At 42.1% G+C, this 26,769-nt stretch overlaps 1 non-coding gene across 1 annotated transcript; it reads right to left on the reverse strand.

The window, feature by feature from the left end:
* Window positions 1-22,197: 22,197 nt before the first annotated feature.
* Window positions 22,198-22,270, reverse strand: trnav-cac (transfer RNA valine (anticodon CAC)). Its single transcript has one exon. It is a non-coding gene; the product is annotated as a tRNA-Val (tRNA).
* Window positions 22,271-26,769: the final 4,499 nt, after the last annotated feature.

A 26,769-nucleotide genomic window follows, 5' to 3' on the forward strand; every position in this document is an offset into this window, starting at 1 on the left:
ACAGAGATAGGATGCATAGCTGTGCTGAAAAATGGCAAATGGAGTTTAACACTGATAAATGTGAGGCGATTCATTTTGGTAGGTCTAATTTAAATGTGGATTACAGGGTCAAAGGTAGGGTTCTGAAGACTGGAGGAACAGAGAGATTTGGGGTCCATATCCACAGATCTCTAAAGGTTGCTACTCAAGTGGATAGTGCTGTGAAGAAGGCCTATAGTGTGTTAGCTTTTATGAACAGGGGGTTGGAGTTGAAGAGCCGTGGGGTTATGCTGAAAATGTACAGGACGTTGGTGAGACCACATTTGGAATATTGTGTGCAGTTCTGGTCACCTCACTATAAGAAGGATGTGGAAGCGCTGGAAAGAGTGCAGAGGAGATTTACCAGGATGCTGCCTGGTTTGGAGGGTAGGTCTTATGAGGAAAGGTTGAGGGAGCTAGGCCTGTTCTCTCTGGAGCGGAGGAGGCTGAGGGGAGACTTGATAGAGGTTTATAAAATGATGAAGGGGATAGATAGAGTCAACGTTCAAAGACTATTTCCTCGGGTGGATGGAGCTATTACAAGGGAGCATAACTATAGGGTTCGTGGTGGGAGATATAGGAAGGATATCAGAGGTAGGTTCTTTACGCAGAGAGTGGTTGGGGTGTGGAATGGACTGCCTGCAGTGATAGTGGAGTCAGACACTTTAGGAACATTTAAGCGGTTATTGGATAGGCACATGGAGCACACCAGGATGATAGGAAGTGGGATAGCTTGATCTTGGTTTCAGATAAAGCTTGGCACAACATCGTGGGCCGAAGGGCCTGTTCTGTGCTGCACTGTTCTATGTTCTATGTTCTAGAGACATGTCACAGATGAGTGCAATACAGAGACACGGCCTATTTCCCCTTCAAATATTCCAAGGGCAGGTGTAGCATGTGTTTCGGCTCCGAATGTAAAGCTCCCTCCACAGTGCAACATTAAACACTCTCAAGCAGGTGTAGCACTGGATTGATAAAAAGTGAAACTCCATCCACACTATGTCAATCAAGCATTTCCAGCAAATGAAGACTGTTTAGAAACAGTAAAAACCTCTCTACACTGTCCATTGAAACAATTGGACGCTGGGACAGAACGGGTTCGATACAGGGAATGATCAAGATACATATTGGAGAAAAGCTCCCTCTATAGATTGAATTAAATCCATTTAGTTCGAGGCCCGAAAATAGACCTGAGAGAATACATTTGCTGGAGTTTGACTTGATGTTGTTGAGTAAAGACAATGATCCATCGTGGAGAGACAAAACAAGACACAGAATCAGAGAGGAGAAAGACAAAGAGAGATAAAGCACATTAAATCGCCGTGTCCTTATATTTTGTGATTAGAGGGAATCTTTCCTAATTTTGAACATTGATAATCATAGCTTGTTTTGTGCATATAACTGATGAAAAAATATGCCCAAAAAACAATCACAACTGAAATCCAATGACTGATTTGCATGTTTGTCTCTATTTCTGTGCTGTGTTGATGGGGTAATATTTGTTGCGTTTTTGTCAATCAATAAATCTAATCTGGGATTTCTATTTCTGTGTTTATTTACATAAACACCTCACTGGTTACAATGAGATGTTCATGGCAGCAAAACCAGATAAACCGTCATTTATTCATTAGTTTCAATTCAACATAGCGGTTTATTTTAAGTATATTGACAGCAGGTTCAACATCAATAGAAACTTCGTGAATACCCATTCGACCAGACGCTATTTAATTCAAATAAAAAAATATCCGCTAATCAAGAATTTGTTCTGAAAGTTCTGATGTCAGAATAAATAAAACATGTTTGAAAAGGCTGGTATTCCACTGAATGTCAATTTGATTGATGATTTAATCTACTAAAACTAGACACGTTAAAACATCAGGCAGAGGAGTGACGATAATCGCATGAATCTCAGAGCTTTTAACATATCAATTCTTGCATTTTTTAATATTAACATTTGGAAAGGCCTTGCATTTTCATAACGCTTTACCTGACGTTAGGCCGTCCCAAACCATTTAAAACTCACTGATATATTTTCGCTGAAGTTATTCACTGCTGTAATGTTGGACATACAACAAGGATTTGGTGCACAGCAAGCTCCCACAAACGAGATGTGATAAATGAACAGTAATTTTGTGATTTTAGTTGAAGAATGGGTGGCCAGGATACTGGGCAGAACAGTCCTGTTATATCGAATTTACATTCTGTCATCGGCGTGAAATGAGAATCTGTTTCACCCCCTGCTAATGCCCACTGACCTGCCTTTTCTGTTGTTTTACTTTTAGATTTCCGGAATTCGCAGTAGTTTGCACTGTTCTATTCATTCTCTGGATATGGGCATCACTGACAAAGTCAGCATTAATTGCCCATACTGAGAAGGCGGTTGCGAACTCCCTTTTTGTAATAATTGCCCTCTGGTCGGTTTTATTTGTGTTTGACTTTCTGCAGCAGCTTTGAAACAACTGAATGGCTGTTTTGTCAATTTCAGAGGCACGTAAGGGTCAGCTTCATCACTGTGGAACTGGAGTCACATGTAGGACAGACAGGGTAAACATAGCTTTTTTTATTGATTCGTGGGACTTGCACATTACTGGCTGGCCAGCATTTGTTGCCCATCTCCAGTTGCCCTTAGAGGGCAGTTGAGAGTCAACCACATTGCTGTGACTCTGGAGTCACATGTCGGTCAAACAAGGTAAGAACGGCAGATTTCGTTCCCTAAAGGGACATTAGTAAACAAGATGGGTTTTTACAACTATCAACAATGGTCTCATAGTCATCAATAGATTCTTAATTCCAGATAGTTTTTATTGATTTCAAGTTCCACCATCTGCCCTGGCGATTTGAACTCAGGTCCTCAGAACATTGACTGAACATTAGTTACATAGAAATTAGGAGCCGGAGGAGGCCATTCGAGCCTGATCCACCAGTCTTCATGATCATTGATTATTTCCTATCTCAAGGTCACATTAATGGATTCTGCTCACACCCCCGATACCATTAAAATCTATTCACAAATCGATTTATTTCTTGAATCTATTCAGTGGCATGACATCCAAAGCCTGAGTGCTCAAGCGCTCCGTATGTTCACTAGTCTCTGTAGTGAAGAAATATTTCCTCATTTCTGTCCTAACTTGGCTCCCCTATGTCTTGAGACTGCATCCCTGGTTTCATACTACGTAACCAGCGAAAACGTCCTTCCTTCATCTCGCCTGCCCAGCCCTGTTAGAATTCCTTTAATTATTCGTAAGTTCATTGATTATCAATGTCACAAGTAGACATACACTGCAATGACTTTACTGTGAAAAGGCCCGATGGCCACACTCCAGCGCCTGTTCAGGTACGCTGTGGGAATATTTAGCATGGCCAATGCACCTAATCAGCACGTCTTTCGGACTGTGGGAGGAAAACGGAGCACCGGAAGGAAACCCACGCAGATAAGGGGAGAAGGTGCAGTCTCTGCACAGACAGTGACCTAAGGTGGGAATCGAACCCAGGTCCCTGGCATTGTGAGGCAGCCGTGCTAGCCACTGTGCCACTGCATCGCCCTCATTTTTTATGCTTTGAATGTTGCAATCACAATTTTACGTATTTCAATCAGATCTCCTCTCATCCTTCTGAACTCGAGTGAATACATGAGGTGGAGATGCTCGCGTTGCACTCGGGTGTGCACAGTAAGAAGTCTCGCAACGCCAGGTTAAAGTCCAAGATGTTTACTTGGAATCACGAGCTTTCCGAGCGCTGCTCCTTCATCAGGTCAGTCAAGTGAATACAGGCCCGGTGGAAGCAATTTCGCCTTACAGGACAGTCCCACCAATCCGTGTATCAGCTGCACTCGCCAGAGACCCTTTCATAGGTCGGGAGATCAAATCTATACGCATTACTCCAGATGCGGTCTGATGAAGACCAGGCATTACTGCAGTAAGACTTCACTAATTCCGAACTCAAATCTTCTTGCAACGAAGGCCCTCCTAATTGCTTGCTGTACATACCTCTACGATTTCATTGTTTGGTGTAAAAGGATACCCAGATCAATTTGTACATCACACTTCCAAATATATATTGTTTTGTGCTTTACACACGCATATAACTGTACATTTAGCCACGTTGTATTGCATCTGCCACATGTTCACCCATTCACACAACTTGTCCAGATCACATTGAACACCCTTGCATCCTCCTCTCAGCTCACAAGTCACTGCATCCTCCTCATAGCTCACAGTCATGCATCGCCAGCCGCTTAGGACATTTTACATTTGATTTCCTTATCCAAATCACACGGTGGCACAGCGTTGGGGACCGGGTTCGATTCCCAGCTTGGGTCATTTTCTGTACGGAGTCTGCACATTCTCCCCGGGCTAACGTGGATTTCTTCTGGGTGCCCGGTTTCCTCCAACATCCGAAGGACGTGCAGCTCAGGGACATTGGCCATGCTAACCTCTCCCTCAGTGCACCCGAACAGGCGCTGGAGTGTGGTGACTCGGGGTTTTTCACAGTAACTTCATTGCAGTGTTACCGTAAGCCTACATGTGACTAACAAATAATATAAGTTGCGATCCTGAAGTACCCCACCAGTCGCTGACTGCCACTCGGAAAAAGACCCATGTATTTCCATTCTCTGTTTCTTATCTGTCAACGAATTCTACACAAATGTCAATACATTATTCCCTATCCCACGTGCTTTAATTTGACCTACTAATATTTTACGAGGAACCGTCTCAAATGTCTTCTGAAAGTGCAAATGCACCACGTACATGCACGCTGACATAGGTAGGAAGACGGAAGGGGTAATGAAAAGAGAATATAGGGAGTTAGGTAGACAGTTGGGAAGGAGGAACGCAAACGTTGTCATCTCAGGATTGCTGCCTGTGCCGCGGGAGAGTGAGAGCAGGAATGGGGTGAGGTGGAGGATGAATGTGTGGCTGAGGGACTGGAGCGGGGGGCAGGGATTCAGTTTCCTGGGTCATTGGGACCTCTTTAGGGGAAGGTGTGACCTGTACAAAAACGACGGGTGGCACTTGAATCCTAGGGAGACAAATATCCTGGCAGGAAGGTTGGCTAAGGCTACTGGGGAGACTTTAAACTAGAAAGGTTGAGGGGAGGGAATCGTGATGAGGTGACTGAGAGCGAGGAGGCTAGCCCGCAAATAGAGAAGGATTGTACACAGTATAAGAGGGAGAATAGACGGGTGATGGAGAAGGGGAGAGCTCAAACCAAAGGTTTGAGATATGTCTATTTTAATGCCAGGTGTGTAGTGAATAAAGTGGATGAGCTTAGAGTGTGGATCGATGCTTGGAAGTGTGATGTGGTGGCCATTACGGAGACTTGGGGACAGGGACAGGACTGGATACTTCAGGTGCCGGGTTTCAGATGTTTCAGAAAGGACAGACAGGGAGGCAAAAGAGGGGGGTGGGGAGTGGCACTGCTGATCAGGGATAGTGTCAGAGCTGCAGAGAATGTGGAAGCCGTGGAGGGATTGTCTACGGAGTCTCTGTGGGTGGAAGTTCGGAGCGGGAAGGGGTCGATAACTTTGCTGGGTGTTTTGTACAGGCCGCCCAATAGTAACAGAGATGTTGAGGAGCAGATAGAGAACAGATCCTGGAGAGATGTAGGAATAACAGGGTTGTCGTGGTGGGAGACTTTAATTTCCCAAACATCGATTGGAATATCCATAGAGTAAGGGGTTTGGATGGGGAAGGGTTTGTTAGGTGTGTTCAGGAGGGTTGCCTGACACAGTATGTGGATAAGCCTACAAGAGGAGAGGCTGTACTCGACCTGGTACTGGCTATTGAGCCAGTACAAGATGTCGGATCTCTCAGTGGGGGAGCATCTTGGGGATAGTGATCATTACTCTATCTCCTTTACGCAAGCATTGGAAAGAGATAGGATCAGGCAAGCTAGGAAAGTGTTTATCTGGAGTAAGGGGAAATATGAAACCATCAGGCAGGAGATTAGATGCGTAAATTGGAAGGAGGCATTCTCGAGGAAAAGTACTGAAGTAAGGTGGCAGATTTTCAAGGAATGTTTGCCTCGAGTTCTGCATGACAACGTTCCGATGAGAGAGGGAGGTGTTGGTAGGTTACGGGAACCATGGTGCACGAAAGCTGCGCTGAACCTAGTGAGAAAGAAAAGGAAAGCGTACAAAAGCTTCAGAGCGCTAGGCGATGATAGGGATCTAGATGAGTAGACGGCTTGTCGGAACGAAAGGAATTAGGAGAGCCAGAAGGGGTCACGAGAAGGCCTTGGCAGGTAAGATTAAGGAGAACCCGAAGGCGTTCTATAAATATGTGAAGAGTAAAAGGATGAGATGTGATGGAATAGGAATTATAAAAGGTGAAGGTGAGATAGTCTGTACAGAACCGGAAGAAATAGCAGAGGTGCTTAATGAATATTTTACCTCGGTATTCACGGTGGAAAAAGACCTGGGTGGTTGTACTACAGGACTGAGGTGGGCTGAAAAGATTGAGTATGTGGACATTAAGAAAGAGGATGTGTTGGAAATTTTGAATAGCATCAAGATATATAAGTCGCCGGGACCGGATGGGATGTACCCCAGGTTACTGTGGGAGGTGAGGGAAGAGATTGCAGAGCCTCTGGTGATGATCTTTGCGTCTTCGATGGAGATGGGAGAGGTTCTGGAGGATTGGAGGATTGCGGATGTGTTTCCTATATTCAAGGAAGGGAATAGGGATCGCCCAGGAAATTACCGACCGGTGAGTCTAACCTCAGTTGTTGGTAAGTTGATGGAGAAGATCCTGGGGGACAGGATTTATGAACATTTAGAGAAGTTTCGTATGCTCAAACGTAGTCAGCACGGCCTTGTCAAAGGCAAATCGTGCCTTACGAGACTGGTGGAGTTCTTTGAAAATGTGACTAAACACATTGACGAAGGAAAAGCGGTAGATGTGGTTTACATGGACTTCAGCAAGGCGTTCGATAAGGTACCCCATGCAAGACTTCTCAAGAAAGTGAGAGGGCATGGGATGCAAGGGGCTGTTGCCTTGTGGATTCAGAACTGGCTTGCCTGCAGAAGGCAGAGAGTGGTTGTAGACGGGTAATTTTCTGAATGGAGGTCGGTCACCAGTGGAGTGCCCCAGGGATCTGTTCTGGGACCCTTGCTGTCTGTCATTTTCATAAATGACCTGGATGAGGAAGTGGAGGGATGGGTTGGTAAGTTTGCCGACGACACGAAGGTTGGTGGTGTTGTGGATAGGTTGGACGCATGTCAGAAGCTGTAGTGTGACATTGATAGGATGCAAGACTGGGGAGAGAAGTGGACTTCAAACAGGATAAATGTGTAGTTGTCCATTTTGGCATGTCGAATGGGATGACGGAGTATAATGTCAAGTGTACGGCTCTTAGCAGTGTAGAGGATCAGAAGGACCTTGGGGCCCAGGTCCATAGGACTCCTAAATTGGCCTCGCAGGTAGAGGGGGTGGTTAAGAAGGCGTATGGTGTGCTGGCCTTCATCAATCGAGGGATTGAGTTTAGAAGTCAGGAGATAATAATGCAGCTTTATAAGACACTCGTCAGACCCCACTTGGAGTAGTGTGCTCAGTTCTAGTCGCCACATTACAGGAGGGATGTGGAAATGATTGAAAAGGTGCAGAGAAGATTTACAAGGCTGTTGCCTGGATTGGTTGGCATGCCTTATGAGGATAGGCTGAGGGAGCTCGGTCTTTTCTCCTTGGAGAGATGAAGGCTGAGAGGTGACCTGAAAGAGGTGTACAAGATGTTGAGAGGTATAGATCGGGTGGATTCTCGGAGGCTTTTGTCCAGGGCTGAAATGGCTGCTCCGAGAGGACACGTGTTTAAGGTGCTGGGGAGTAGGTACAGAGGAGATGTCAGGGGTAGGTATTTCACTCAGAGGGTGGTGGGCGAGTGGAATCGGCTGCCATCAGTGGTGGTGGAGGCAAATTCGATAGGGTGTGTTAAGAGACTTCTGGATGAGTACATGGGACTTAACAGGATTGAGGGTTATAGATAAGCCTATATATAAGCCGAGGTAGGTAGCGGCATGACCGGCGCAACTTGTGGGCCGAAGGGCCTGTTTGTACTGTATTTCTTTCTATGTTTCTATGTTCTATGTAACCTGGTTCCCTCCCCCCTCCCTCCATCCATCCCCCCCCCCCCCCCCCCGCCCCCGCCCCTCACTATTCTCTTACTTACAGCCTCAGAAAACGCAAGTAGGTTTGTTAAGAATGACATATCTTCCTTAAGCCGATGCTGGCTTCATCAAATTCCGTTAATGCGTTCCAAATATTTTGCTATCGTGTCTTTGATAACAGTCTCTAACATCTTCGCTTATGCTAAAGTCAGGCTGTAATTCAACATTTTTACTCTCCCTTCCTTTGTACATATTGGGATTTCATTTGTCACCCTCCAATCTATAGGAACTGATCCAGAGTGTATAGAATTTTAGAGGATGACACCAATGCACCCAATATTTTCAGGGCCATTTTCATTCATACTCTGGGATGTAGATTCTCAGGCCTTAGTGATTTATCAGCATTTCACCCCATTAATTTCCCCAGCATGATTTTGCTACTAACGCTGGTGTTCTTCAATGCCAACTAGCTCTTGGTTCCCTAACATTTCTGGGAGTCAAACTTTGTGTTCTATTCATCCAACATTTGTTTGTTCCCCATTATAATTTCCCTGGATTCTGACTGTAAGCTACCTAATTTGTCTTACCTAATCTTTGTCTCTTCAGATATTCAGAGAAGCTTGTACAATTAGTTTCTCTGCTTCCTGCCATTATACTTTCATTCTCTCTTTCCTCCCTCGCACATTGCGTCTTCTTTTGTTGAATTTTAAAACATTCCAAACCCTCAGGCTTGTTGCTTCTTCTGGCAATTTTATATGTCTTACAAGTAAGAAGTAAAATTTCCTCTCCTAAAATACATCAGAGAAGAAGATGAACTTTGCCGAAATATGATTGTTATTAATTAGACAACGATGTTTGATTCAGCTTAATCAATTAATTGAATTGAAATTCCCCAGTTGCTGGGGTGGAATTTGAACCCTTGCCCGCAGAGCATTACTTCAAGCTTCTGGAATACAAGCTTAATAATAATATTGCTATGCTACACCTTGGACTGAAATATCATCACATCCAATAATGGAACAACTGAACATTCAGCACTTTGTCACAGGTTGTATCATGAGCTCAGGTATCTGTTGTGGGAATTGAGCACATTACCATTTGACTCAAAAATGATGTTGATTCCACTGGGATAAGACTGTTAACCGATCACAGTTTTGTGTTTTGACATAACATTGAGCTCAGTGTGTCTAAACTCTGAGATCTGTGTCCAATATTTCACTGATGCATTTAATTGTCAGAAGCAAGTCTTTTCTTAGCCTTGAATCTTAGTCTGACACGATGCCATTGATTACTGAGAATCCATGTGAAAGTTCCATCAATTCCTAAAATGACATCGGGAAACATGCGAGGCAGAAGGTCGTATGGAGCTTGACGTTCATCATGCGTGAGCCGCACTATCAGAACAGCTGCACGCTGCGTTTCTTTCCTTTAGAACTGAGCAGTTTATGGGAGATTTAGTACAGAAGTTCAAAGTTATGAATGAGCATGTTTTGCTCATTAGGAAGAAAACGCTATCCATTGGCAATAGGGCCAGTATGTAGAAGACCCTGCTTTATTGGTTATTAATTAACTGAATCAATCCTCTGATTACATTACACTGGTCCATGCTTCTATTTATGTTGTACCAGACCCAGTCTTTAATGATACGGCAGCGGACCCTGTCTCTCTTTATACTACATTCGGTCGTTTTTCTCGTTATGCTACACTCAGCCATTTCTCTATTTATGCTCCATCAGGTCCTTTCAATTAGTCCTACAGTGGGCCACAGATCGGATTATATTACGTCGGATCCCATCTCTTTTTATATTACACAGGATTTGTCTCTTTACATTACATCAGAGCCTGTCTCTGTTAATCCAACATGCGACCATGAATATGTTGCCTGTCGAGATATTATCAATCACGATATATGTGGGTGTGCCTGTCTGATACCAATCATTCTTGTTTGAAACAGTAGGTTCATTTTTTGCTAATATTTATAAGTAGCTGTGAGAAACGCCTAATCACTCTGCTATTGTGTGGGTAATATTTAGCGTGAACGTTATAACAATTTCTCAGTGATAAACTGGCATTGAGGGACAGGTCAATATGAACAATAGTGCAGTGCTCTTTGCAATATATTTAGGAATCTCTGTTATGATGCATTTTATTCGTTGTAGATTGTGTTGCACTATGTCAATTTGCTGCAGGTTTTAGCGATAAAGATTGTTTCGCCTGTCGTATTTTATTAATAGCATTCAACTGATACACTGGCGGTATGAGACCGAATTTTGTACTCGCAATATCGCCAGATGGGCTCCCACAGGCCAATTTTCTAACCAATGGTTAATTGTTCATGTTTCAGAGAGAAATAAAACGAAATGGCCGCAGAACAAGTTATGTTTGAATAGAATTTAAATATATATATTTTCTGCAATTTCCATTCTTATCTTCAAAATTATTTTTCAGTTTGGGATGTGTTAATCTGCCCAGGCCCTAAGCTCTGTTATTCCCTCCCTAAATCTCCTTATCTCACTTTCCTCGTCTAAATCAATGCATAAAACTGTCCCTGTATTGATCGTCCTTTTAGTAATCTGTTCAAATATCTCCTTGCTCAAAAACAAGATACTGCGGATGCATGGGATCTGAAAAATGAACTGCCAGAAACATTCAGCAGATCATTCATCATAAATGGAGTGATATTAGTGCATTTGTCCATCTGTCTCTCTCTCTCTCTCTCTCTCTCTCTCCTCCCTCAGTCAACACTGCAGTTCATCCTCCAGGATTCATAGCATTAGATCACATATCGTTATTACTGAATTAGGCTATGATTCCGAGGAACATATTAATGGCCATTTTTGTTCTCTTGCTTACTATGGTACGACGATGTATATGCTTAAATTTCACTATATATTGAGTTTAGTTTTATTACACTGCCCCTCCTTCTGTTATTACTGCATTTCACCATGTAATTTTTTTTATTGCACAGGAGTTGTCTCAGTCATGTCTGTACGCCACCATATCTCGTTTTATCTTTCTTTCTGCACTATATAACGCAACCTGAAGTTTAATTTATTAACGGACTGGGCCTTGATCTATAAGGGCTACAATTAACCCTGTCTCAGTTAGTACTGTACTTGACGATGTTCGCTGCAATAACCCATTTGGTGCAGTCGTATACAGTAATGCACTAGGCCATGCCTCTTCATATACTGCATTTGATTCATTTGAATCATTATTGCAATATACCTTGTATCTGTTTACATTACATTACATGCCGCTTCCTTTATATTACATGAAGACATGCCGTGATATATGCTACAATTAATCATTTCTGAGCTGTTGTTGCTCAGTCAATAGTCCACATATGTTACATTAGGTTCCATCTCAGATATTATTTTTGGTAGGTTGTATGCCATGCACTACTGAGTACACCCGTACCTCACGTTGCATTACATTGGGTCCGAATAAAATAGCAGGCACTGCCTCAGTTACTAATTTTCTATAAAATGCGTCTGATGGATGGAAAAAGAGGAAGACCAAGCTAGCTGGATGGCGCAGTGGTGAGCAGTGGTTAGCACTGCTGCCTCACAGTGCTGGGGACTCGAGTTCGATTCCTGGCTTGGTCACTATATGTGTGGAGTTTGTACGTTCTCCCTGCGTCTGTGTCGGTTTCCTTCCACATTCCAAAGCTGTGCTAGTTAGGTGCATTGGGAATGTCAAATTCTCCCTCAGTGTACCCGAACAGCTGCCAGAGTGTGGCGACTGGGGGATTCTCAGAGCCGCTTCATTGCAGTGCTAATGCAAGCCGACATGTGACTAATAAATTAACTTTGAATAAATAGATACTAACTGAAGAAATGAAACGTATTCGTGTGGATGAAAGGGGCTGGAAGTATGCATTTCATCTTGTTAATAAATATTCGGTGTTGCACATCCTATCTAGTTGCTCTCGTATTGTGTGCAATAATTTCTTGAAAGCTTGGGATGAATCTTGTAACATCCTCTTGTTCAAAAGAAATTGAGGAATACGATAAACGTATGCCACGTTGGACTGCAAATGCTCAGGGACAATTCAGCATGACCACTCCTCCTAACCTGCACATCTTTGGACTGCAGGAGGAAAGTGGTAAACTTGGCGGAAACCCACGCACACAATTTGCAAAAACCACACAGACAGTTACACAAGGCCGAAATGGACCCTATGCCCATAACAATGTGAGGTACCAGTCATAACTCCTATGTAAATAATTGCAATTAGTTTTAAGCATTTTATGGTAATTTGTTCAGTATTTACTTGCACATTCTTTGCCTCAGTCAATGCCTAAAGTAAATGAACTGCTCTGGACGCTCTTGAATGTGATATACAGCTGGCCATTCCACTGCCAAGGCATTGCATCTTTCAAATGACTCATTGAACTTCTCTCCTCTCTTTCTCTGTCTCAGACAATACCTAAATCGGAAAACCTCTCTTCTCTCTCTCAACCTCCTTTAGCTCACTTACACAGGTACCCATGAGCCGGATCTGGCTACTCGTTCAAAAATGTTTAACTTTCATGCTTAAGGCAACTTGTGACTGAAAAGATGAAGCACAACAATCTCAACAGAGGAAAATTCAGCGCCGGAAACAGACCAGTTCACTCTTTTATACGCTCTCCTCGATTTCACTCACACAACACCTAACACACTTAAACTTTCTATCTTAGAACACCTGTGCGGGGAAAAATGTTGCTTTAATTTTCCCTCTTTTCTCTCAGCGATAATCTTCAATCCATCTTCCTTTCAATTAACCTACCTAAACCCCAAATATGATCATTTTCTTGATTCATTAACATGGCAATCGAAGTGAATGTAATGCTGCGACCGGCAGCAATTCTGTGACTGTTCTTGAAGCTTTCAGAATGAGTTCACCCTCGCAGGCAGGAAGACTGTTCACGGTGATAACATTAAACTGGCCCCGTTTGTTTCATTCTCAGGTAATATAACTTCCTGATTCTTGCTGCCAGTTCCAAACCACACATTTCACTTCTGAGCAGAAAATAAATCCAGGGGCCACAATCTGACGAGAACATCTGTCAGTGCGGCCTATATCTGTCCACAGAGCCAGGGCAGAGACACACAGATCACATTGTGGTGACATTTACAAATGAGTCTGTTGTGATCTGTTCAGAGTTTCCATTCCAGGACATAACTGGATGGTCAGTGGATCAGTCACTGAGCTCTCCCAGGTTTCGTGAAGAAAGGAAATGATAGCTCTTATCTTGCATTGTTCGATCATTTTCTCTCCATCTGCTATTTATTTTTTGTTCTTCAGCTTTTATCTGTCAGCACCCCGTTTTTCTTTCTCCTAACTCTCCCGGTGTCTCTCTCTCTCTCTATCTCCTTGCCAGTGTTTTGAACACTTTTATTCGTGTATGGGAGGGTTGGAGGTGGACATTTGCCAGGAACGATTCCGAAATTCAATTATTCAATTCTATTTACAAGCCATCACTTTGAACAAATTAGCATTGGATCGAACTTGTTTCGGAAAAGTGCAATAATCCTTAACAGTTAACAGTGAATTGGAACCTATATCTGGTTTTGCTACGTTTGACACCTGCCAGTTGTTATTGAACAATTTACTTTTTCCTAGAATGATCACACGGAAAAAAATGTTTATTTAAATGTTATATCATGTTCTGTCTCTCATATTCTATATATCTCATACATTCATTTACATGACTCTCCCGGCCAGTTTATGTTATCATTGCGCCAGCATATCTGTCTATATTAGATTAGATTCTGTCTCTGTTGTTACCGCATAATTTTTAATCATTTATGGGATGTGGGCATCACTGGCATCTGTTGCCCTTCTCTAATTGCCCTGACAAAGTGATGATGAGCTGCCATCTTGAACAGCTACTATCCATGTTCACCAGGCAATATCACTGTTTATATCCACCCTCATAATATACCTGATCCTGATTCATCGTGTTACCGAGATTGTACAACCTATACCTATATGATTGGCCAGGTTAGAAAATTGCCCCTTAGAGTCCTGGGATGTGTAGGTTAAAGGGATTAGCGGGTAAAATATGTGGGGGTAGGGCCTGGGTGGGATTGTGGTCGGTGCAGACTCGATGGGCCGAATGGCCTCCTTCTGCACTGTAGGGTTTCTATGATTTCTATGATTATACACAGTAGAACATATTTAGGATGGTTACCATGGAATTGGCGAATGTAACGGTTAAACAGAAATATTGCTCCATCTCTGGAGAGCAGCTGATGTTTCAATCATTTGCATTAATAGGTATAAGAAGTCTGAGAATTACAGGTGTAATTATCTCCTGCCGCCATCATTTTCACAAATCAGCACATAATTGAGTCGAAAATCAGGAACTTTAGTGAGACACGAAGAGGATCAATTTCCAGTAATCTCCTCGTCATTCGAGATGTGATTTATCCATTTTCCAACAGATTTTTAATGACAGATAAGTCAACGCTGGGAGCAAGATAGTCAGATTGAAATCGTTTTGTGTGCAAGAGCACACAGCAGAATGGTTGTCAATAAATAGTTACATATTAAATGTTCTTCAGTTGAAATACATGAACTGTCTGGTGTTTTCATGCACTCATGGAAGGCAGAGATGGACTGAAGGTTATCACTTGGAAAACTGAAGGGAAATTGCTGAAAGAAATCATTGCTCCAAAGGGGGTAATTGGAGAAAAGAATATTTAAAAGAAATAAGCACTCGAATGTCTAAGCAAGGTATGATATGATAATTCTTAGACATAGAACCATAGAATCCCTAGAGTTCAGAAAAAGACCATCTGGCTCACCGAGTTTGCATCCCACCCAGGCCCTCCCCTCTGCCCTGTCCCCGTTCGCCCCATACATTTACCATGGCGAATCCACATACCCTATGGACAATAACAGGCAATTTTGCATAGCCAATCCATCTAATACGATCTGTTGTATTATGAACGAAGGACGGGTTTTGTGCAGTGATACAGAGACAGTGTCGAGTGCATCAATTATTGATACAGCACTTGTACTAATATGAATGTAGACTGGGTCCAGTTCAGTGCTTACTGAGAGCGGGTATAGAACAAAGAAAAATTACAGCACAGGAACAGGCACTTCCCCTCCAAGCCTGCACCGACCATCTGCCCGACTTAACTAAAACACGCTACGCTTCCGAAGACCATATCCCTCTATTCCCATCTCATTCATGTACTTTCCTAGGCGCCCCTTAAAAGTCACTACCGTGTCGGCTTCCACTACCTCCCCAGCAACGAGTTCCAGGCACCCACAACTCTCTGTGTAAAAGATCTGCCTCGTACATCTCTTTTAAAACTTGCCCCTCGCACCATAACCTATGCCCCCTAGTAATTGACTCGTCCACCCTGGGAAAAAGCTTCTGACTATCTACTCTGTCCATGCCTCTTATAATCTTGTAGACTTCTATCAGGTCTCCCCTCAACCTCCGTCGCTCCAGTGAGAACAAACCAAGTTTCTCCAACCTCTCCTCATAGCTAATGCCCTCCGTACCAGGCAACATCCTGGTAAATCTTTTCTGTACCCTCTCCAGAGCCTCCACATCCTTCTGGTAGTGTGGCGACCAGAATTGACCGTACATTCCAAGTGCGGCCTCACTAAGATTCTATAAAGCGTCAACATGACTTGCCAATTTTTAAACTCAATACACCGGCCGATGAAGGCAAGCATGCCGTATGCCTTCTTGACTACCTTTTCCACCCGCCTTGCCACTTGCAGTGACCTGTGTACCTGTACACCCAGATCCCTTTGGCCTATCAATACTCCTAAGGGTTCTGCCATTTACTGTAAATTTCCTATCTGTATTAGACCTTCCAAAATGCATTACCTCACATTTGTCCGGAATTTGTATAGCGTAGTACTAACCAGCGTGATATTTTCTCACATAGACAGAAACATGAATTACGCAGCTGTAACAAAGTCAAGGATTATTCCAATGTAAGCAGAGACAATGTGTACTATAATTTAAACTGAGACAGGTTCTAGTGTAATGTAATCTCACATGGACGCTATTAGAATAAAGGGATATAATCTAGTGTGATATAAACAGAGATGTGACCCAGTGGAATAAAAAGTGAGGCAATGAAGAGTAAAGCAATAATTGAGAGAGGATAATGTGTAAAATGAACAGTGGTATGGTTTGGCGCATTAATAAAGGACACAGCAGCTAGCGCAATAAAACTCCACCTGTTCAATCGGTTCAAATACTGTTCAATCTGATTCTGGGCATTGTATGATATAAACTGAGACAAAGCTGATGCAATAATTTCAAACTAAGGCTTCAGATTGATAAAAGGTTTGACAGGGACATTAGAGCAATAAACGAGTCATGAAATAGAACAATAATTAGAGACAGGATATTATTCGGTATAAACAGGGAGGTGGACTGGTGCAGCAGTGATTGAGGTATAGTCGAGGTTTCTTTATACGTTGCAGATTCCAGCAATGTAATATCAAATTAGGCTTGGTGCGGTATAGTGACAACTAGGATTTTGCTGAGTATAGAATCAATTGAGAATTATTGTCACGTAATCAGAAATATGATTTTGTGTCACATAAACTGGGTCTAGTTTAGGATGGATAAAGACTGCATCTATTGCAGCAATAACTGAGACGTTCTGTTTCGCGTCGTGCCAAAGAGCACGGTTTCACTGCCATCTCCTGGACATCCTTTGCTATTGCAGATGTTATGAAATGCTGATTTTCGTTGCTGTTTCTTATTCTTTCATGGGGTGTACACACAGCTGGCAAGGCCAGCATAATTTGGCAATCGCGAGTACTCTGAATTCATTGGTTTCCTAGATCATCACAGAAGTCATGTAAACGCCAAACACGTGTGGGCCTTGAGTCAGCTATGGGCCAAACTGGGAAATGATGGATGGTTTCCTTTTCTGCTGGGCATTTGAGGATCTGTTATATTACTTGTATTGGCCGCAATTACGGAACGAGGTTTAAATTCAAAATTGCAATTGCATTTTAAAACCCACGTTCTTTTGCAGTTAGATTTGAACATATACCTTGAGAAAATTGCCTCCCCTTAGAAATCCTCTCCCAGTGATATTACCACTTTGCCACTGACTTCATTTTCCACACTGGTAGACTATTTACAGGAGAGAAGAAGGCCATTTTGAAGCATCATGTATGTGCTGGTCCTCTAAAGGAGCAATTCATCCAATAACACTCTATACCCGACAGTCCAGCATTTTGTTCAATTCCAGACAATAATCCAATCCCATTTTGAAACCATCAATTGGCGCTCCCTGAACCATACTCTGAAACAGCAGATTGCAGGTCTGAATCAGTCACTGTCCGAAAATGTTTTTCGTTATGACTCCATGCTTCTTTCACCAATTAACTTCAACCCGCGCCCTCTGTTACAAAATCCACCTGCTATTGAACAATTCCTCTCTATCTACTCTGTCAAGACCCCTCAGGATTTTGAAGGCCTCAATGGGATCACATCAGCAACTTCCTGTCAAGGAAATCAGTCCGAACCTCACCAATATATTTTCGGAACTGAAGTTTCTGATCTCTGGAACTAATCTCGTATTTTTTCCCCTGCATCCAGCCTATTGGCTTTACATTTCTCCTTACGTTTGGTGCCCAGAATTTGACGCAATTTTTCAGTTGACTATTTTCCAGTGCTTTTTACAAATTTAGCATAACTTCCTTGCTTCTGTATTCTTTTCCCCAACAAAGACTGTTAACTATTTTCTTTTCCGCTCTTTCAAACTATCTTCCACCATGAATGATCTATGCACATATTCACTCAGGTCCCTCGGCGTCTTACCGCCACATTCATAGCGTTTTCATCATTTCCCTTTGTCTCTTCACATTCTGCTTAACAAAACTAATCATGTAACTTTACATGCAATCAATTAAATCTCCCAATTGCAGGACAATTCCACAAATTAGTTTTTTTTTCGTTCTGAAGTTCTGCTCGGTCTTCTGATGGTTGGCAATGTTTCCATGTTTTGCATTATACACAGATTTTGAAAGTCTGACCTCCATACCAAGCTCTCGGCCATTACTATGCCGGGAAGATCAAGAGTCATATAACCTGTTCCTGGCACCTTCACTGCAAACTTTGTTCCAGTCCGAAAAACAGCTATGAGTTGTTTCCTGGCACTCAGCCAATTTCCTATCCGTGTTGCTCCTATCCATTTTATTCTCTGATCTCCACATTTACTCACAAGCTGTGATGTAGCACCATATCACATGACCTTTGGACGCCCATTAAGAGAAATACCCTCACAAACCATCTCTGTTGTTCAGCATTAAACTCAAGCAAGTTGACGAAAAACGATTTGATCTGAACAAATACATTCTGGCTGAATTTGTCAAAAAGCATTAAAGTGGGATGATTTCTGCAGTGATGAAGGCAGTGAAGATATGGATGTTATATCTGCTGGCGACACAAGGATAGATCGGAAAATTGGGCATTGGCGAGGGCATTGGATATATATCAAATATTGTGCACACTACTTGTCTCCTTATCTTAAGAAATATGTTAATGCATGAGAAAAAATTCAGAGGAGTTTTACGAAACCATCACCAGCTCTGAGCGGGTGATCTGATGAGGAAAGGATGTTGACGCCAGGTTTGTATCCACGGGAGTTCAGAAGAGTAAGAGGCAAATTGACTGAAAGCTTTAAAACGCGAAGGGGTGCCAACAGTGTGGATGTTGAGCGGATGATTCCTCTTGTCCAATGTTGTAGCTGCACTGGATATGTCTCTGAGTGTACATTTGTGGGCTCTTGGTATTCCGTCTGTTTCCAATGCTGTTGTACTGTCCACGGAGGGCGCTCTCTGATCGCTTACCGAAAATCATGGCATCTTTTTGCAGAAAGTGAATATTTGCCGATATGCAAATGGGCGGAGAAAATAAATCCCATCCCATCACATTGTATCTTCCCGGTTCTTTTGATTCAACCTTTAACTTCAATACATTTATTTAACACAAATGTCCTCATTCTGAATTGAATATCTCTGAAATAGACAACATTGAATTGCAAGCATGGCTAATCAACAAAAGAGCGCGAGTCACTGGGAAATACACATCCCATGGTACTTTTTGAAATTGACCACAGTCAGCTTTCAAACAAAAGCAAATATCTTTCAAGGGAAGAGATTTAAGAATGATCTGTTAGTTATACGTGATCCTTCTTTATTCGGTGTGTGAAACATTCTGGCACTTAAATCTCTTTCATCGACAGGAGGCCCAGCAGTTCCGCACTGATCCTCGATTTCCTCATCTGTCTGAGTGGTTTTTCCTATTTCTTTATTCGGAAGAACAATTTTAAAAACAAGCTTCGAAGCAATGTGTGCCATTTCCTCTAGCTCAGTTACAGTTTCACTAGTGTCTGTCTTTATGAGCCCGCACTACTGGTAGACATGTTTCAGATGGTGATTAAATCTGTTTGTCTGCACCGGTAAACGCATTAAATTTTGTTGCGGACTGAACGAGTTGCGAATATATGTACAAACAATACAAACATTTATTTCCTGCCATTGCATCCTAAATAACAGCATTTCTGATTTTCCGAAAGGCAATTGAATTAATGTAAGATCCGATTTTCCGAAAAGCATTTGAGTTGATGTAACATCGAGATTCACATAATGGTGAGCAATGATGGTGGCACAGTGGGACGGCACAGTGACACATTGGTAAGCACTGCGGCCTCACAGACACCTGGGTTCGACTCAAGGCTTGGGTCACTGTCTGTGTTGAGTTTGCACGTTCTACCCGTGTTCCCCGGGTCCTGGTTTCCTCCCACAGTCCAAAGATGTGCAGGCGAGGTGGATAGGCCATGCTAAATTTCCCCTTAGTGCCAGGGGGCGAGGTAGGTAAACACATGGGGTCATGGGGATAGGGCCTGGGTGGGATTGTGTTCGATGCAGTCTCGATGGGCCGAATGGCCTCCCTCTTCACTGCATGATTCTAGGAAGGTAAACCATGCAGGCTTCGCACTCCCTTAATAAGGAAGGTCCGAAAGTGCTTCTGCCGGGTTTTGATCCGGGGATCTTTCACGTGTGAGGCGAACGTGATAACCATGACATTACATGAACAGCTGACAGCATATTTTAGCTAATCGGCCTGTCTGCAATGTCCAACTGCGCTGCGTTGCTCCAGGTTCCAATGGATAGACTGAGAGCCCATGTCACTGAATTCAAGAAGAAAACCGGTACTTTTAACCTGATTTCAGAATTTATCTTGAACATCAAAATTTAAAAGCTTTCGTTTGGCAAATATCTAAGTGAGCATTGATTTCTGCCCATTCATTAATGCATCATTTTCATCTTCCTTCGAATGATCTCAACAAATTGTAATCAGTAATAAAAGTAAATTACTGCGGATGCTGGAATCGGAAACCAAAAGAGAAAATGCTCGAAAATCTCGCAATGTCTGACAGCTCCTGTAAGGAGAGAAAAGGGCTGACCTTTCGAGTCCAGATGACATTTTGTGAAAGCTCATTGAGCAATTGTACTCAGTATTTGTTTTATTATTCAATATTTAGTATCAATACATTATTTAACACATATGTCTTCATTATGAATTGAATATCTCTGGAATTGAATATCACTGAATTGCAAACATAACTGACCAACAGAACGAATCGAATCACCGGGTAATACAGATCGCAATTTTGAGATTGATCATAACCAGCTTTTAAACAAAGTCAACTACGTTTTAAATGGAAGTGATTCAAGAATTAACTGTTCGTGACAATTGAGCCTTTTTTTATTATGGGCGTGAAATATTCAGGCGCATAAATTCCGGCCATTTATAGGAAGGTCCAGAAGATCTGCACTGAGTCCCGATTCTCTCATCTGTTTGAGTGTTTTTTTTTTCTATTTCTTTGTTGTGAAGAACGATTTTTTAAAAGAATCGTCTGGGAAATGAACGCCATTTCTGATAGATCACTTACAATATAACTTGTGTCAGTCTTCTGGAGCAGACGCTACTATTAGAAACGTTTCATTCTTGTCAGTGCATCAAAAAAAAGTCAGCATTTCTTATTTTACAGAAAACATTGGAGGCCGATGTCAGAGCAACAATAATATGCCTGTAATATTGAGGTTCAGATAATGTTGAGAAACGAACTGAAATCATGCAATTTTCCTTCACGCGACATGAGAAAGCTTAATGAATGTTTCTGCTCCGTTTCGAACCAGGACCTTTCCGCGTGTCAGACGAACATAATAACCACTACACTGGAGAAACAGCTGGACGCAAACTGCAGCAAATCGGACTGTCCGCAATGTTCAACAGCTGCAGGTTCCAATGGTCAGACTGAGAGCCCATGCTTCTTAATTCAGGAAGATAACCGTTGCTTTCAATCTGATTGCTCAACTTATTTTGAACATCAAAATTTAAAAGCGTTCTTCTGGCAAATATCTAAGGGAACAATGATTTCTAGCCTTTCATTAATGCATCATTCTATAGCTATACGATAAATGGCAGAACCATAAAGGGTGTAGATACGCAGAGGGACCTGGGTGTGCAAGTCCACAGATCCTTGAAGGTGACGTCACAGGTGGAGAAGGTAGTGAATAAGGCATATGGCATGCTTGCCTTTATAGGGCGGGGCATAGAGTATAAGGTTGGAGTCTGATGTTGCAGATGTACAGAACGTTGGTTCGGCCGCATTTGGAATATAATATTTAAATTTGGTCGCCACACTACCAGAAGGATGTGGAGGCTTTGGAGAGGGTAAAGAAAAGATTTACCAGGATGTTGCCCTCTTTTTAGGTCAAACCAAACCAAGTCAACAAACTCAGATTAAATCAGGACAAAGTAAAAGGGGCAGCTCCCCAAAAAGGAGGGGAACAGCCCGAACAGAAATCAAAGTACAAAGGAAACTTAAAAACATCAAATTAAAATGTGATTATTGGGGTCAATAATGCACCCCAACCACTGCGGTGCCCAGCGGGCACGGAAAGCGTCAACCTAGCATGGTCGGTGCATGCGTGGAGGGCTGGTTGCTATGCTGTAATTTTCTTTGTTCTTTATATTGAAATCATACAGATTTCCTCACCCTAAATTAGAAAGCTTAATGAACGTTTCTGCCCGGTTTTGAACTGGGAACCTTTCGCGTGTGAGGTGAATGTGATAACCACTACACTACAGAAACAGGTGACAGCAATGATAGCAAATCCGCCTCTCTGCAATGTTCAACTGTGCTGTGTTGCTGCAGTTTCAAATGGTTCGACTGAGAGCCCATGTCCCTTGTTTCAGGAAGATAACCGTTACTGTCAATATGATTGTTCAACTTATCTTGAACTTCAAAATTTTAAAGCGATCGCCTGTCAAATATCTAAGGCAACAATGAATTCCACTCATTCATTAATGCATTATTTTCATCTTCCTTCGAATAATCTCAACCAATTGTGCTCATTAATGAAAGCAAATTACTGCAGATGATGGAATCTGAAACCAAAGGAGAAAATGCTGGAAAATCTCACAAGGTCTGGCAGCATCTGTAAGGAGAGAAAAGAGCTGACGTTTCGAGTCCAGATGACATTTTGTCAAAGCTCATTTTACAATTGTACTCAGTATTTGTTTCAATATTTAATATCAATACATTGTTTAACACATATGACTTCATTATGAATTGAATATCTCGGAAATTGAATATCACTGAATTGCAAACATAACTGGCCAACGAAAAGAGTCGAGTCACCGGGTAATACAGATCCCATGGTTGTTTGTTTGAGATTGGCCATCATCAGCTTTTAAACAAAGTCAACTATAATTAAATGGAAGAGATTGAAGAATTATCGGTGAGGTATACTTGAGCCTTTTTTATTATAAGTGTGAAACATTCAGGCGTATAAATTCCGGCCACCTATAGGAAAGTCTAGTTGATCCGCACTGAGTCTCCATTTCTTCATCTGTCTGTGTGTTTTTTCCGATTTCCATGTTATGAAGAACAATTTTTAAAAAAAGATTCTTCTGGGAAATGTGTGCCATTTCCTCTAGTTCACTTCGAGTATCACTTGTGTCTGTCTTGTTGAGCACACACTCCTATTAGACATGTTTCAGATGGTGATTCGCTATTTTAGTTTGCACCTATGAACCCATTAAATTCTGTTGTCCACTGAACAAGATGATACTATGTGCACGTTCTCAAAATAGAGACGTTTCTTTCCTGTCAGTGCGTCGAAAAAATCAGCATTTCTTATTCGCAGAAACCATTTGAGTTTGAGGTCAGAGCAAAGATAATATTGTTGTAATGTCGAGATTCGGATAATGTTCAGCAACGAACTGAAATCATACAGGATTTCCCTCATCTTCCATGAGAAAGCTTAACGAATGCTGCTTCCCTGTTTCGGACCAGGAACTTTTTGTGTTTTAGGCGAACGGGATAACCACTCCACTGCAGAAACAAGTGATAGGATTGGGGCCTCAATGGGCCTGACTACAATGTTTAACTCCACTATGTTGCTGCAGGTTTGAGTGGTATGATTGCGGGCCCATATCACTTAATACAAGAGCACATCCCTGACTTTCAACCTGATATCTCAACTTATCTTGTTCTTCAAAATTAAAAAGAGTTCGTCCGGCAAATGTCTAAGAAAGCACTGATTTGTGCTCAATCATCAATGCTTCATTCTTATCTTCCTGCGAATAATTTCAACCAATTATACTCAGTATTTTTTTCATACAATCATAGAATCAGTGCAGAAAAGGTATTCGATCGAACGAATCAGCAGCGACGCCAGGACATCATAACCAGGCCATTTCCCTCGTTTCCCCCGCAACGCTACTCCTTTCGCATGGCTATTCAATCGAACCAAAGGGTAATTTAGCATGCCCAATCCACCTTGGATCTTCATTCAATTTTTAATATCAATACAGTTATTCAATATGTATGTCCAAATTCTGAATTTAATATCTCTGGAATATACAATCGGTCTGACTGCATTGTACAACTCCGCTCTATTGCTGCAGATTCGAATGGTTAGGACTGAGAGTCCATTTACCTCAGTGCAAGAAGACAACTGTTACTCTCAACGTGATGTCTCAACTTGTCTCGAATTTCAAAATTTAAAAGCGTTCATCGGACAAATATGTAAGGGAGCAATGATTTCTGCTCCATCATTGATGCGTCATTCTCATATACCATCGATTAACTTCAAACAGTTATATCCAGTATTTGTTCGGTAATCAACATTTAATATCAATCAATTTATTTAACACAGATGTCTTCATTGCGGATTGAATATGTCTGAAATATACAACATTGAATTGCAAATATTATTGACCAACAAAATAAATCGAGTCACGGGTAATACACATCCCATGGTGCTTTCTTGAGTTTGACCATGATCAGCTTTTAAACCAAATCAAATATCTTTAAAGGGAAGAGATTCAAGAATGATCTGTTAGTTATACTTGATCCCTCTTTATTCTGTGTGACAAACATTCTGGCGCCTAAATCTCGTTCATCTATAGGAGATCCAGACGGTCTGCTTTGATTCTCGATTTCCTCTTCTGTCTGAGAGGTTTTCCCTATTTCGTTATTATGAAGAACAATTTTCAAAAGATGCTTCGGGAAAATGTGCTCCATTTCCTCTCGTTCAGTGACAGTATCACTTGTATCTGTATTTTTAAGCACACAATACGATTAGACATGTTTCAGTTGGTGATGAATTATGTTAGTCTGCATTTATAAACCTATTAAATTCTGGTGTGGACTGAAAATATTGCTAATATGTGCACGGTTTTAAAAAAGGAACATCTATTTCCTCTCATTGCGTCATGAAAATACAAGGTTTCTGATTTTGCTGAAAGCTTTTGAGGCCGAGGTGAGCGCAAATATAACATGGCTGTAACATCGAGTTTCGGATAATGTTCAGCTACAATCTGAAATTATACAGACTTCCCTCAACCTTAATGAACAAATTTCACTAATGCTTCTGCTCGATTTCGAACGTGGGCCGTTGCGTGCGTGAGGCAAGTGCAATCAGCACTACACCACAGAAAATGTTGGCTGCTCCGTAGCCCAAGGGGACTGTCTTGAAATGTTGCAACATTCATTGGGAATGCTGTAGACGCATTAATCTAAGAATGATCGAAAATGGTTGACAATGGCACAGAACGATGAGAGGCTCATCAATCCATCAGATCTATGCGAATTATTTTATGAGGAGCTAAACAATTAACATGTCGTTGAGGGATTGGTGGGTCGAAAGGCCTGTTCCTGTGCTGAACTGTTCTTTGTTCCAATTTCAATTTCCTCCTCTCATTCCATGAAGCTGATTTTTCTCCCTTTTAATTCATTGAAAAATCCCCATTTGAAGAAGGAGTTTCTGCGGAATCCATGTACAATTTGCTTTAACAACCTTTCCCTTACCCAATGGCAGGAAGTATTGGATTTAGCTTCGCGATATAGTTTTCAATGTAAACATATATTTATTTATGCAATTGATTTCATATCGATTTTAGAAAACGAATTTAAGTCTGATGAAGCATCTCCTCATTATTTCTGAATTATATCTAAGATAAAGACATTTACTCCACAACATCACACAGAGTGTGGAATATAACAGACGCGAATGAATCACCTACACCTGAAACAGTCTTCTTGTGTTGTCCTCCTGTGTCCCGAACATCCGAACAGAGAACCTCGAGAATGGATGCGGAATCTGTCGTGTTCACACGGACTTCACACAGGGCAACACAGTAGCACAGTGGTTAGCACTGCTGCTTCATAGCTCCAGGGACCTGGGTTCAATTCCCGGCTTGGGTCACTGTTTGTGTGGAGTTTGCACATTCTCCTCGTGTCTGCGTGGGTTTCCTCCCACAGTCCAAAGATATGCGTGTTAGGTTGATTGGCCATACTAAAATTACCCTTAGTGTCCTGAGATGCGGAGGTTAGCGGGATTAGTGGATAGATATGGGGGTAGGGCTTGGGTGAGATTATGTTCGGTGCAGACTCGATGGGCCAAATGGCCTCTTTCTGCACTGTAGGGTTTCTATGATTCTATGATACACGGACGGCGGAATGTGGCGACGAGAGGATTTTTACAGTAACTTGCAGTATTAATGTAAGCCTGGTTGTGACACCAGTAAATAAATTCTGGACACGGACGCATCCAGAACATGTTTGGCGGTAAAAATAAATACATCCATTATTGCTTAGTCTGCAAAAGGGTCACGTCGAGTCGTCAATCAATGATCACCATTGATGAGAAATAGATTTCTGGTTGCTCCTGTTGTTAAAATGTCGTGTTCCATCGCAATGAATATCTAACACGATATTGCCGCACTTACACCACACCAGGGAATTCCAGTTCAGGAAGTTTACTCTGGAGCTCGCACGCTTTTTACGTTGCCAATGAGTTCATTTCTCTTTTGTGTGTCAATGGCTGTGTTAATCTGCTTGGTTATCTTTCTTAGTGATTGTCCGTGTGTCTAGTGGAACAAGCTGCCAGAGGGAGTAGTAGAGGCGGGTACAATTTTATCTTTTAAAAAGCATTTCGACAGTTACATGGGTACGATGGGTATAGAGGGATATGGGTCAAATGCGGGCAATTGGGATTATTTTAGGGGTTTAAAAAAAGGGCGGCATGGACAAGTTGGGCCGAAGGGCCTGTTTCCATTCTGTAAACCTCTATGAATCTATGT

The sequence above is a fragment of the Mustelus asterias genome, unplaced genomic scaffold, assembly GCF_964213995.1.
Source record: "Mustelus asterias unplaced genomic scaffold, sMusAst1.hap1.1 HAP1_SCAFFOLD_150, whole genome shotgun sequence".
Classification (NCBI taxonomy): domain Eukaryota; kingdom Metazoa; phylum Chordata; class Chondrichthyes; order Carcharhiniformes; family Triakidae; genus Mustelus; species Mustelus asterias.